The 14,024-nt window shown below is 36.5% G+C and overlaps 2 long non-coding RNA genes across 5 annotated transcripts in view; one reads left to right on the forward strand and one right to left on the reverse strand.

Annotated features, from left to right (window-relative positions):
• LOC121039405 (uncharacterized) overlaps positions 1–5,443 on the forward strand; it is a 106,719-nt gene extending 101,276 nt beyond the window's left edge. For 3 of the 4 annotated variants that reach the window (XR_005794746.1, XR_005794747.1, XR_005794744.1), the window contains one exon: positions 5,089–5,443. This is a non-coding gene — a long non-coding RNA (uncharacterized LOC121039405). The remainder of the gene's footprint in view (positions 1–5,088) is intronic. The other variant, XR_005794745.1, reaches the window with a different exon arrangement.
• LOC121039407 (uncharacterized) overlaps positions 1–12,184 on the reverse strand; it is a 78,842-nt gene extending 66,658 nt beyond the window's left edge. The window contains exons 1-2 of the long non-coding RNA XR_005794749.1: positions 12,123–12,184; positions 6,301–6,451 (exon numbers count right to left, since the gene is read on the reverse strand). This is a non-coding gene — a long non-coding RNA (uncharacterized LOC121039407). The remainder of the gene's footprint in view (positions 1–6,300; positions 6,452–12,122) is intronic.
• Positions 12,185–14,024: the final 1,840 nt, after the last annotated feature.

A 14,024-nucleotide genomic window follows, 5' to 3' on the forward strand; every position in this document is an offset into this window, starting at 1 on the left:
AACTAATGCCTATATACAGTAGATGCTTAATAGGGGTTTCCCAAAAGTTACAGTTCATTCACTACTAAATGGATTATAGTTAATTTTTAAAAATTTATTCAGTCACTAGTATCTACTGTGGGACAGGCACTATGCTAAATGCTGGAGACTCTAAAATGAGCACAACAAAAGAGTTCCCACCTTTAAAGAAAACAGAGCCTACTGGGTAAGCACATCTACACAAATAATTGTAATACATTTTAAGTAGTTAGGTATGGCTTTAACATAATAGCAATGTGGATACATAGAGTAATGTTAGGAACAGAAAAATAAAAATAACACTGTTTTCCAAAGTATTAGATATTTTTAGGAAGTTTACTTATTCCAATTAACTTACACTTGGTTAATATCATAATGTGAAATATTCAGATTACTTAAATATATTTTTGGGCAAAAATAATAGTACTCTTTTAGTTACTTCTAACTAACATGTTGGCAGCATCAATAATGGTGAGTAAAAGAAATCCACAGAAATCTCTGTGTCTTAAACTGAACACTCCATGTTATAGAGGACTATCATGGGGCTTAAATAATTTGTTCTATTGTTGTTTCTTTTCTGGAGCTCCAAGTCATTTGCTACTCTACATTGTATGGACTCCAACTTTTTGGCCCTTTGGCTTTAGCAGAATAGAAAATGCTAGTTGGTTTTATCTTTTTCAGACACAAATTCTATTTTTTTTCCAAAGACATTTTTCATAGACATTCTTTTTAAATAATTCAGATATATTGATTACACTCTTTAAGATGCTGCTTTTCTGACTTGTCTTGAAGACCATGCCATAGTCCTTTTTTTGAAATATTGTCTTGCTAGCTCTTTCGAGACAAATGAGTATTTTCTTAAAAGAGATAGCTTTTGTTATTCATAATTTCTAATCTTAAACATATATTATTTAGTCATAATATTAATATTTTAACTTAAGCAATTAATTCTTTAGAATTTTTTTTAAAATCAAAGTTCTGAAAATCTAATAATGAAAAATTGTCACCTGCTCAAACTTTCTATTTCTCAAAACCTGTCTCTGAAGGAAATTCTATTAACTCTTTTATTGTGTTTTTCCAGCAACTTCCTTTTTATCTTTAAATAAAATGCTTATCTTGCTCTTTCCTGACTTATCAATTTTGATTATCTTCTGACTTCTACCTACAATTGCTGAAGATTAAGCTATTCTGCACCACTTGCACATTTTGTGGTAGATTTATTGTTTTGCTGGACCCAATTTTTACACCTTGCCCTGTTCCCACTCCTTGGAAGTTTCTTTTCATACCTACTGTGAGCTTGCTATACAAGCTTTTATGCTGGAATTTAACAACAGTGATACAAAGAAAGGCTTGAAAACACACTGGGACATGTGTACCTCCACTCTTGGATCCCTGACAATGCCATGAGATGAGCCCTGTTTTGTTTCAGGGCGAGAAACTTTGTACATCAAAATCAAGTGGTCCCACCTCCAACCATTCTTGACCTTGCAGCCCTCAGCTGCCCAATGGCTGACTGAAGATATTAGAGCAAACTCAATTTGTATCAGCAGAATCTTTCAAGCAACCTGTGGACTCATAAGATGTTTTTTTAACTATTAAGCTTTAAGATAAAATACATTCCTTCTTTTCACTTTCAGAATAAAATTTTAACAGATTAGTCTGTCTTCTTCCTTTCTCTCTGTCATTTGTTTGAGTCCTCTTGTCTCAGGCTTTAAGCTGAAATTGTTGTTTTCTAGATGTGATTCACCTCAGAGCTTCCAGTTGCCAGTCTTCTGGATTGGATATTCTTCCATTTTCTGCCTTTTATCCTTTTTGGTTAATTTCTTTGTTTTGGAGAGCATATTTTCCAATTCCACCCCAGAAAGTATGTATGTGATGTACATATTCGGAGTACTTATAAATCTGAAATTGTCTGTATTCTATATTCAACTCATTTGATATTTTGATTTTTTTCATGGTAAGTTATTTTTCTCCAAAGATTTGAGAGTATTTATCCTATGTCTTTTAGCATATATACTGCTATATAGGAGTACAAGTATTATTTTTAATCTCATTCCTTCGTATAAAATTTCTTCTCCAAGACTTTAGAAGCTTTTTAGGATCTCTTACTCTGGATTTCTTCATTACAGCATAACATAATAAAGTGAGCACCAAAATAATAAAGTGACTTTGTTTAGGATGATATTTAGAAAAGTAGATCTATCCATCAAGAAAAGTAGAACTGGATTGATATTAATAGATCAAGAAAGAATCTAATGGAAGATCTAAATGAGAAAGGTAAAAATATAAAATTAATAAATGAAAAAGGAGCATGCTTTTGGGATCTATGAGTTGGGAGCAACCTGAAATTTCAACAGCATAAACTCTTAGATAAATACATTGAATTTGATAACACAAAATAAGAGATTTTTATTCACTGAAAAAAAAACACAAAGTTAAGAGAGGATATATATGGATAAGAGATTTGCAATGTTTAAGATGAAATCAGAAAATCAGCTATCTAAGAAATCATGCACTTCACAACAAAAATCAGTAATCTCATTAGGAGAATGGGCAAATGATATGGAACAGATAATTTAATATGAACACTAAAGATCTAAGGAGTAGCTTAAAGAGATGTTCAAAATTATTAGTAATCAGGGAAACTAGATTTTTAAACTGCACTATGATATCACTTACAGCTATGATATTAGTCTAGTAAAATTAAAAAGCTGAATACTGCCAAATACTGCTAGGGTTGTGGGGATACAGAAACTGTTACACTGTGGTAGTGGTGGTTTAGACTGGTGTAGCCATTCCAGAAGCAGTCAAGATAAGCACACAATACTATTTGCTCCAAAAATGATAGTCCTTAATAGCAGCATCTAACATATTGGTAAAAGAGGACCAATAAGCATGCCTGTGGAAGGACAACTTGTATTGGTGGAGAAACAGAGGCAATGTGGATTCTCATAAGTGGGGTGGGTAGGTAAAATATGGTAACCGCAAAACATGGGCTATTATGCAGAAGTTAGGAGCAATAGATTCAATGTACACATTACTACTTAGAATTAAGTATGTAAAAAAACATTTTATCAATCTATCTAATCAATCATTCATCTATCAACATCTATTTCATCTTCATGCCTTTTGTATACAGCTCACACCTCAGCACTTGTCCAAGGAAATGGGTGCCTGGAGTTACCAAAACCCTTAGATATACTACATGGCAGAACATGCTTTGAATTGTTTCTCTTTTCTCATGTACTTTAGATGGATAGTTAGTGAATTTTTAAAAGACACACAAACAGAATTTTACTTTTTGCATGCTTCATAAAAATCCTATTTTTATTTGAGCTTATAATATACCATAATCCAAGACCACAATATTCCAAAAAATATTTAACGGGCATTTTCCATATACTAAGGACTGTGGAAAGCTCTGAGCATAAAACAATGAATAAGACACATTAACCTTGGCTTCCTGAAGGTTAAATAATAAATTAATGTGTGTGTGGGTTGGGGTACAGTATATGAGTACTTATTTATGCATAGCCTCATTCAACAAGCATATTTTTTTAGCTTTACTGAGGTATAACTGACAAATAAAATTATGAGATATTTAAAGAATACAAAGTGATGATTTAATGTAAGTATATATTGTGAAGGGATTCCTCCCATCTAGTTAATTAACACATCCATCACCTCATATATTTAATTTTATTTTTACTGGTGAGAAAATTTATGTTCTACCCTCTTAGCAGTTTTCAATTATACAGATTATACAGTAACATATTGTTAACCACAGTCACATTATATATTAGATATGATGGCAACCACGTTTTAAACCTATTTTTATGAATTCCACTCTTTTTTTTAAGAGTTCACATGTAAGTAAAACTGGTGTTTGCCTTTCTTTGGCTCGTTTCACTTAACATAATGCTCTCCAAGCTCTCCCATGTTGTTGTAAATGACAGTATTTTCTTTTTTAAGGACTAAATAATATTCCATCGAATCTACATACCACAGTTTCTAGATACATTCACTCATTGATGGGCACTTTGGCTGTTTTTGTAGCTTGGCTACTGTGAATAACTTTACAATGAACATGCCAGTGCAGATATCTCTTTGAGATAATAATTTCCCTTTTTTGGGGTGCCTGGGTGGCTCAGTCAGTTAAGCATCTGACTTCAGCTCAAGGCATGATCTCATAGTTTGTGGGTTTGTTGACATCTCAGAGCCCAGAGCCTGCTTCAGATTCTGTGTGTGTCTCTTTCTTCCCCTCTCCTGCTCACATTGTCTCTTTCTCTCAAAAAAACAAGCATTAAAACAATTTTTCACCCTTTTTTTGATATATACCAAGAAGTGAGATTTCTGGATTTAAGGTCATTCTATTTTTAATTTCTAGAGGAAACTCCATACTGTTTTCTATAGTGGCCACACCGGTTTACATTCCTTCTACTAGGTTACAAGAGTTTCCTTTTGTTCATATCCTCACCAACATTTGTTATCTTTTTTTTTTTTTTTTGATAATAGACATTTTAACAGGTGTGAGGTGATATCTCTTTGTGGTTTTGATTAGCATTTCCCTGATGATTAGTGATGTTGAGCACCTTTTCATGTAACTGTGGGCGTGTCTTTGGAAAAAAAGTCTATTTACGTCCTTTGAGTGCTTTTTAATTATTTAATATTTTGCTATTGAGTTGTAGGAATGCCTTGTATAGTTTATAGATTAACCCCTAATTGGCTCTGTGACTTGCAAATGTGTTCTCCTATCCCATAGGTTGCCTTTTCATTTTGTTGATGGTTAACTTTGATGAGTGGAAGCTTTTTAGTTTGATGCGGTCCCACCTGTTTATTTTTACTTCTGTTACCTTTGATTTTGGGGTCAAACCTCCAATTTTGTTTTGTTTTGTTTTGTTTTGTTTTGTTTTGCTAAGACCAATGTCAAAGAGGTTACCACTTCTGTTTTCCTCTAGGAGTTTTTTGGTTTTAGATTAAGTTCAAGTCTGTAATCCATTTTGAGTTGATTTGGGGGTATAATATAAGATAGGGGTCCATTTTCATTGTTTTTTTAATTTTTTTCAACAGTTTCATTCTTTTGCATGTATCTGTCCAACTCGCGTAGGAGATGAAACTTGTCAATCAGCCTGGCCTGAGCTCCTGGTTGTATCTCAAAGCTTTGTGATGGTCCAGGTCATCTTCTTTGTTCTTAGTGGCTCTCAGTGGTTGAGGGTGTGCCAAGACCAGACAGTATCCCAAGCGAGGATCCCATTCAGTGCCTGGATGAAGGCTGATCGGAAGCTGGATCCTCAGGCAGCAGCTGGGGACAAATGTGCTCACTCCTCTCCCAGTGAGAAACAAGGGAATAGGCACTTTTGCTTGCCTTTCTGCACTGGGCCCTGATGTATAGCCATGGCTGCTGCTGTGCCTGTTAAGAAATGCTTCTTTGGGGCGCCTGGGTGGCGCAGTCGGTTGAGCGTCCGACTTCAGACAGGTCACGATCTCGCGGTCCGGGAGTTCGAGCCCTGCGTCGGGCTCTGGGCTGATGGCTCAGAGCCTGGAGCCTGTTTCTGATTCTGTGTCTCCCTCTCTCTCTGTCCCTCCCCCGTTCATGCTCTGTCTCTCTCTGTCCCAAAAATAAATAAATGTTGAAAAAAAAATTAAGAAATGCTTCTTTGATTGCTGTGGTCCTGTGGGACTTGTGAGCGAGAGTCAAGTGTTCCAGAGACCTAACTCTTAGGCAGCACCTGCAAAAACTAGGGCTCAGACGTGTGCACAAGCTCCTTCCAGGGAGATACTGGCAACATGCAGCAGGCTGCAGGGAGACAGCATGGCAGGTGTATATGGTTTCATTGTCCCCAGGGAGTATCATGGCCTGATGCTAAGTATGTACTAATTTAGAAGACTGACCCTCAGGTGGCAGTTTTCAAAGTATGCAGATGGACCTCTTTCAAGGAAAGACTGGGGAAATTGGGATTATGCCTGCCGTATCTGTACTGGGTCCTGGGGTATAGCCACCAGTGACTCTATGCCTGTTAACAACTGCTTCTTTGTTTGCTATAGTCTTCTGCATCTCCAGGAAGCAACCCCCCCCCCCCCCCGGCTTTTAAAGCCAGATGTTTTAGGGGCCCATTTCTCAGGTGGGGTCTTAAAAGTTGAAATAAATCCTTTATTTCCAAAGGGGAAGTTCGGAGTTGGGAGTTCCCTCCAGATTGTAGGTTGCTGTTCTGGGGGTGAGACTTATGGTGAGAGTGTTTCAGCCTTTCCTACCTGTTTTTATATGGGCATTTTCTCACTCACCCGAAATGTAGGAGTTGTTCAGCTGGTTTCTGGATCTCTTTCAGATGTAACTGCTCCATGGGTAGCTATCCATTGGGTGTGTCTGTGGGAGGAGTTGAATTCAGAAGCCTGATATGTCACCATCTTTGTCAACCTCTTGATGCTTTTATCCCTAGAATGAAAGAAAGCAAATCAGGAATACTGATAACTTTCATTATTTACTACACATACCAGTCAGTTTGACACTATTTCCATTGTACTTGAGTGCTGCATTTTATGAAGAACACAAAGAATGATAGTGTTGTGTCATAAAGCAAAACAGGAGAAAAGTGCAATTTTATCCTTCTTTTGTTAGGCAATTAGTATAATGTAGCTGGGATTAATTTGGGTACATTTATACTTACACATACATGTACCTACAAACACAAGTTATAAGATCTCCTCAAAGAATAAAACTGCTACTTGGCTTCTTCAATAATAGTCTTACAATCAATTTAATTTCATTTAATGAAGTTGAAATTTTTATTTTTATGCTCTCAATGCTTATATTGTAAAATGAATCATTAGAAATAATCTCTAAGAAACAGGAAAATTAGAAAAAGAAGGGAAAACAGAATAGTCATTTTCCTTCCTCCCAGATACAAGCAGAGATAACATTTAGGTGTGTTTCCGTCCAATATTTGTTTCAATTAGCACTGAAATAACTCCCTGGTAGCTTATTTCTATATTGTTCCCATAAGCATTTGAGCAAAACTGGTTTCCTTAGGGCTTCTTTAACCTCAAGGATGTCTCTATAGTATAAGAATAGAGAAAGTGACTTGGTGAGTCAGATTTATCTGATTATGGGGCGCCTGGGTGGCGCAGTCGGTTAAGCGTCCGACTTCAGCCAGGTCACGATCTCGCGGTCCGTGAGTTCGAGCCCCGCGTCAGGCTCTGGGCTGATGGCTCAGAGCCTGGAGCCTGTTTCCGATTCTGTGTCTCCCTCTCTCTCTGCCCCTCCCCCGTTCATGCTCTGTCTCTCTCTGTCGCAACAATAAATAAACGTTGAAAAAAAAAAGATTTATCTGATTATGATTTTGAAAAGAAATCTCGCTTCCATATAATATCTCATGTATTAGAAAGTTTAGAAAGTTTTTCCTAATACTCATGGTAGAAATTTTGATGGTTAGTCCTTATTCAGGCTCTTTTAGAAAATGATAATAAAGCAGGGTAATTTGCAGCAGTTAGGAATGTTAGGGAGCACAGCAGAGAATGAACTTAGGTCTTTAATTAAATGACTGGCAGTAAGTTCCATAAAATTTGATAAAATACTTGTTGAATGTTGGAAGAAAGAAAATTCTGCAATGAAGAAGACACCACCTATCAAGCCACTGTGCCTGATGATGGTGTTGTACTTCAATAACTAGGCAAAGTGGATTGGGTTCATCAGCTAATTCCCTTTAGTGCCAGAGAAAGGGACCTCATGGAATACATTTCTCCAGAGGGTTCTGCTCACAAATAGTGACAGGATTTTCATTATGTCCCTTGAAACACTGTGGCCTGGAATTTAACAGCTATCCTTATCACCTTCTAAAAATAACTTAGAAGAAGTTACCCTAAGATACACATAATGATTCAAACTCAGTTCATGGATGGCTGATCTCTAATGAGTCATACTCCTAAATTTATCATCAGGACTGGCTTCCTGGGGGCATGACCTGTGCAGTTGTACAGGGCCTACTGGTGAAGGGCTGCATGTTTGATTTAATGCTCAGCTATCTTCCATCCTGAAATTCTTAATAATTTTTAATAAGGGGTCCAGGATTTTTTATTTTTCACTGCCTCCTGCAAATTATGCAGCTTGTCCTGTACACCATTTAGTTTTACACAGTATCTTCCCAGATAGAAATAAATATGTGTACTTTCTTGAATTGCTGAGAATCATTAAAAAAAGATAAACATTGTGTAAGATTGGTAGCATATTGATGGTGATACTTCATTGCTTCTTTTCACTCTGGGTTAGTATCAGAGGAATGTAATGACATTATGATCTCATGTTCTTGTAAAAAACGGGTACTCTCCTTTTTCTCTCTTTTTTTCTCTCTGTCACCCCACCAATTCTCATCTTTATTTTTCTATTCCATCTGCTTTGCTTAAAGCACATAACATCCCATTTCATTGCATTGTGTAAAATGTTTATCATACTAAAGATATTATATTGTTATTGAATATTGGAAAATAAAAAAAGACCATTGTTGAGAATTAAATAGCCCAAATGTATTGCCCATTACTATCCTCTTATAACCTTTCTCATTTGCACTGCCTTTGTATATTCTAAAACAATATTAGGAAACAATTATAGCAACAGTAATTATACTTAATTTCTATTCTTGATTTGACTAGAACATAGAGATCATACACTCTCACTAAACAATTCTCACAGAGCACATATTTATACTGTATCATAAATTAACTTTACCAGGCCAGATAAAGCTCCAATTTCTGCCCTTACAAGTCACAACAATCATGCTCATGTGTTTACCGTTGAAGTTGAATGCAGTACTATCTCCTCTCTTAGGCTAAGTCTAAAATATGTGGAAACAATTCTTCTCACTGGCACCTCTCCTCTAGCCCCATCCTGCTCTGCCTCACAAAATCACTAAACTTGACACGGACACTCAGAGTACAGCCAGTCTTACTAGTTAACCATTTCTGGTTCTACTTATTCTCCCTTTGTATTCTCCTTACTGACAATACTAGAATCTTCCTTTATCCAACTTAAACATTGGACTTCAAAATTTGTATTTTAGGGTAAGACAATTCAGCCCATAACCAAATGAAACCTCAGAAGATTAGTAGCTAAAGGTCTTCAATTCCACAAAAATGAAAGTTGGGCTAATTGATTTCTATTATTATCCAATAGTGAGAAATATATTAGTGCTGAAGCATAATAGTTGACCATGTTTTAAGTCTTTAGTCTTGAAATTGCCAAAAAATTTGGGGCCATCAAAATCGGTGGGTACTAGAAAATGACAAAACGAGGGACATGTTTGATCTTTGTGAATTTTCCTTAGTTAAGCCCTTACTAAATTACATCAACCGGTCCCAAAACCTGATATTCCTGATTGAGTCCATTTAATGAATGAAAACACTAGAGATGTGTTAAATTTTAAAGATACCATATGTCTATTCTCATTTACTTTGACAAGGTTAGATAGATATTTATTCTGTGACACTGGGTTGTTGGGTAGTTTATACGGCCTGATACTTTTCTAAACTTTTATCAACCAGAGAGTAGAACTCAGCCCCATTGACGTTACTCAGCTTCATCTTCCTCTTTGCCTGCCTTCTTGAGTAATTCCTCCTCCCCCCCCTCCAAATCACCATGCAATAACAGCCTCCCTGATTCCTCCCTCTCCAAAAAGAGAAACATATGAGCAAAGGGCTGAAGTAGGCGATTTTACTTCATATCCACCTTTTTACGTCCTGTCTATCCTTTCAGTTTATACTTGTCTGACTTTTTACCTATGATAAAATGTAAAACTCCGTAGAAGTTTTATATTCCTTTTCAAGTCTCTAATTTTACTTTGTTCCTCCAAAATATCTTCGTATTAGTTTGGGTTCCCAACTGCAAGCAAAATTACCAATTCTGCTTCATATAAGAAGAAAATAAATTCATTAGTATGGCATTATGGAGATCACGCAAATTTAAGGAATAACCAAGAATTGCTGAATCGTGCTATGAGAGTGATTTACCTAGAACACAGTGACTGGCTCTGTTATCAGTGAACAGATACTGTCAAATTATATCTTACTCCATGCAATTGGACTCAACTTTACTGCAACTACTATAAGAAATTCTAATTGACTAAGATTTTGTGCCACTTCCCCAAGATTCAAATTCCTGGGTGGGAGCATCCACTTGGCTATGATTAGGTGACATACCCATTCTCTAAGCTGTGATGTCCAGCTGCTAAAGGTATGTGGCTATCAAGCACTTGAAATATGATTAGTCTAAATTAAAATGGGCTATAACTGCAAAATACATATCAGATTTTGAAAACTTAACCCCTTCGCCCAAATCAAATATCTCATTAGTAATTTTTATGTGGATTGCATAATAAATATAAATATTATCATTAGAAAATCATTTTAAGATTACTTTTACCTTTCCCTTTTTAAAATGTGGCTTAGGGGCACCTGGGTGGCTCTGTTCATTGGGCATCCAACTTTAGCTTAGGTCATAACCTCACAGTCTGTGAGTTTGAGCCCCATATCCAGCTCTGTGCTGACAGCTGAGAGCCTGAAGCCTGCTTCAGGTTCTGTGTCTCCCTCTATCTCTGCCCCTCCCCTGCTCATGGTTGTTTTTGCTCGCTCTCTCTCTCTCTCTCTCTCTCTCAAAAATAAACATTAAAAGTTAAAATAAAATAAAATGTAGCTTATGAAAAATTTAAAATTACATATGTGGCCCATGTTTGTGGCTGGACTTCTATTTCTAGCAGACAATCCTGCTTTGGAGTCTTCAGGTTTAGGGGAGATAATATCAACCCCCTTGGGGATTTTACCAAAAAGAAGGAGGATTCACATCCATCCAGAGTCACTTAAGCAAGGTTGTCTCATATTCTGGTTATTACTTTGTTTCTCCCTGGAACGTGATGAAACTTCAGTACATAGATTTTCTCATTTATGTGAATTCTTTTGTATACATTCTTGCATGGGAACCTAATAAATTCTCATTGAATGTCTGCAGAATTTGGTAGCTGTACATCTGTGGTTTTACAGAGTTACTGAAATGTTTTTGGAATCCATAATTATGGTGAGGTTAATTTAAATACTACTTTAAAATAATCAGTTAGAAATTGAGAAGTAAAACTGTCCTCAGAACACCTAGGACCATTTGCTACCATTATTTCTATACTAGAAGGTTGAGGAAAGAGTGCTTGATTTGCACTAGGCAGTTTCAGTTATAATATCACGTATTATTCTTGACAGCCTTGTCATACCCATTTTACAAATCAGCTAATGAGATTAGAAGAAGTTTGCTAACTTCTTAAGATACCCAACCCCTCAATTGGTATGACTGAAATTTGAACCCAATTTTACCAGATGCCCCAGCTTAGTTTAGGCCTTTTCCACTAAACTATGTATCCATAAGAATGGAATTTAAATTTCTGTTGTTCAGTTTTTACATTTTTTAATGGTTAAAATAAGTTAATTTTGAAAAAATCCATCTCCTATCAAAAGCTACATGACTATCATGTAAAAATTTTGCTAAGCAACATTCTTCAGTAAATTAAATATACAGAGCCAGAAAATGCTATGTCTTCATTTCTCTTGTAAATAGGTTTTAAATTAGGCACAAAAGACACAGGAAAATATAATTTGAGTATTATTGAGCCCCCAATGCCTGAATATATCTTAAGATCCCTTGAAACTGTGAAACACAGCTGGGCAATGTATCTTGGCATAATTTATTTTTTTAAAGCCACTCACACCTGGTTGTATTTTCAACATATTGGGTTTTGTGAATTTACTCTTTTGCAAAAAGCACTTATGCCTAGTCAAAATTCATTCTACTCTAAATGAAGAAATCCCTAAGGTTCCCAAAGAATATGGCATCATAGCAATGGGTTTTGCTATGATTAAAGCAAATTATTTTTATATGACATCCATTTAAACAGTATAATATCCATTTCGTGTTCTGGAAGTAATTTTTAGTGAGTATTTTGCCATTTCCATTAATGACGAAGTAATGGAAGACACTGATGGAGGCTTAAAAATGTCTGGATTCAAATTTCTCATTAATAAAGCATTTTAAAGACAAATAGCACTATGCCTGTCTTTGGCAAGGGAGGATTTCTTACCTTGGATATGAGGTCACCTTTCTGCGCTTTACAGGTTTTTGGTCCTATAAAAGAAATTGGAAAAAAAAAAATAGACATCACATGTTTAAAATCAGCATTTCCAAAAGTATATTCCTTGATTTGTTTATTTATTTATTTATCAAAAAAAACCTCACAAAAAAACAAAACAAAAAACCCAAACCACAAAAACCTAAGTGGCTTATTGTTGGTTTGGAGTCTTTATTTGCAAGAGCAAAAACTCTAATTCAAAGTGTTGTAACCAGGAGGAGAAGAGACCAGCCAGGTTTAAAACCCTCAGTTCACTTGTTTTTTCTGACTCTCTGGTCTGCTTCTTTCTGTGACACGACTACAGAAAGCTCTAAATTGCTCTTCTTGGTGTTTGCAAACATAAAAGGCTGTTCCTCACCAGCTTGAGACAGAAGATGCCACTGAGGGATTTGAATGACCCAGCTTGAGTTATAGACCCATTCCTAAACTGGTCCTTACGCCATAGAATATTTGGGGGGAGAGATCTGTTACCAGAAGTAAAGTCTGGGAAAATAGTGTTAGACAAAACTGTAACAGGAGTCAAAAACATCTAAACAGATTTCTGACCTGTAGGCTGTCTCAGAATCTTTAATATGCAATATGAATGATGAATCTGTGGACAAGGAAGGTATTTGACATAATGTTTTCTGAATATATGTGAATATGGAAGTTTCTTTTTAATAGGACATCATGTTAGATGAATGTGTTATACAGTTGGAGATTTAGTCACACAATAATTAGCTTCTTCAGTTTCTGTTATCAATCGAATGGTCTTCATGAGCTCTTACACTGCTGAATGGATGGTTTGTCATGCTATAGAGTGAGTATAGGAGTGTGGGTAACTTTAACTGCCAATCAGAAATATCTCAAGAGTTTTCAAGTTTAAGCAGTCTCTTTGGTAAGTTTGTCTCTCTGGGTGAAAGGTTGAAGAAGTTGTATTATCTCCCTCATCTTCTCAAATTGGACAGTTGGCTATAAGGGTAAAAATGGGCTTGCTTATGTTACCTGTTGGCAACAGGGTCTGTGTTCTTTCCTCTGGACTCTTGCCAGCCTCTGCTATAGGATGACTGGTCTGACCCATTGGTTCCTTGCCCTGGGGTTTGCTAAAACATGGCTAGTTAGCTTAGAATTTATTATTTGGGCAAAGTTGGACTTTTGGGCCTTCATTTGTTACTTGACTCCACATAAGCTCTTGCTAGTGCTACATACTCGTTTTTATTGAAATGTTTTGTTTTCAGCTCCTGGCCACAGCTGTCTTTTCCACAATGGAGTATTCTCCTCGCTATGTCATTTTTGTCATGTCATTCTATGAAAGATCACTGGTTCTTTATGTAGCTACTTTCCCATATATCCCCTACCCTACCCACCTTGGGGCGTATGGGAAATTCTGGAGCCTTTTCACACTAGCTCAGAGTTGAAGGTAGTTGAGGCGTATAAACTTAGGACCTGTTTGTGCCCAGCTACACTTATTGCTATTGTTTATCCTGAAGCTTTGTCCTCATGTTGGCACATCAGGGAAGCTTTGGACTTTCCTTCAAGCTATCTAACAAAGCCTGAGATCTATCCCCACTCCCCAACTATGTGGATGCCTTGACATGCATCCCTTGTCTGCTTCCCCTATTTGAATCCCTCCCCCTTTGCTCCCTCTGCCAGCCGTAAGGGACTATCTTATTGGTGTTTTTATATGTAAAATTAGCTCAGAATTTTAGGAATCCCTTTTCTCTTGTGACGAATCTTTATTCTCTACACTGTTGTCTAGAGAGATTTAGAAAAAATAGTGAAGTCAACCGTGATTTAAACCTAAAGAAGGACCACTTAGTTGTAGGTAGAGTAATTTCTCCCTGAGGGGACCAATGCCATTGACTCAGTGGGTTG

This window comes from Herpailurus yagouaroundi, unplaced genomic scaffold (assembly GCF_014898765.1).
Source record: "Herpailurus yagouaroundi ecotype Mexico unplaced genomic scaffold, PumYag 180, whole genome shotgun sequence".
Taxonomy (NCBI): domain Eukaryota; kingdom Metazoa; phylum Chordata; class Mammalia; order Carnivora; family Felidae; genus Herpailurus; species Herpailurus yagouaroundi.